Source organism: Camelina sativa, unplaced genomic scaffold, assembly GCF_000633955.1.
Source record: "Camelina sativa cultivar DH55 unplaced genomic scaffold, Cs unpScaffold10592, whole genome shotgun sequence".
NCBI classification, from domain to species: Eukaryota; Viridiplantae; Streptophyta; class Magnoliopsida; order Brassicales; family Brassicaceae; genus Camelina; species Camelina sativa.
Genome location: NW_010931641.1, coordinates 1 through 385, shown reverse-complemented (window position 1 = coordinate 385; position 385 = coordinate 1). Strand labels below are relative to the sequence as shown.

The 385-nt window shown below is 35.8% G+C and overlaps 1 long non-coding RNA gene across 1 annotated transcript; it reads left to right on the top strand.

The window, feature by feature from the left end:
- Positions 1–385, top strand: LOC104775234. Its single transcript, XR_765778.1, has 3 exons — positions 1–87; positions 167–229; positions 344–385. It is a non-coding gene; the product is annotated as an uncharacterized LOC104775234 (long non-coding RNA).

Below are 385 nucleotides of genomic sequence, written 5' to 3'. Positions count from 1 at the left end.
AAGATAGCTATTGTAAATCTGCTTCAACACAGATCAATTATCTCTCTAATCGGAAATGTTCAGAGATCATCATTCATATTAGAGAAGGTTAGTTAACTCTCTGGTTTGGTTTGTATCATTAAAAATTTTGGTCTACTTAGTGACTTGCCAATTGATCAACAAACAGGGCTTCCGGGTTCTGCGAACCAATGGAATTAATGTCCAGATGATCTCCCAAGGTGCATCTAAGGTCAAACCTCTTTCAACTTCTTTGCCTATATATGATTCTATACAAAAGGTTTAAAGGATGTAATTTTTACCTCTCGAAATACACACTCGTCTGAATATTTGATGATATCATCAGGTAAACATCTCATTGATAGTGAATGATGATGAGGCGGAGCAT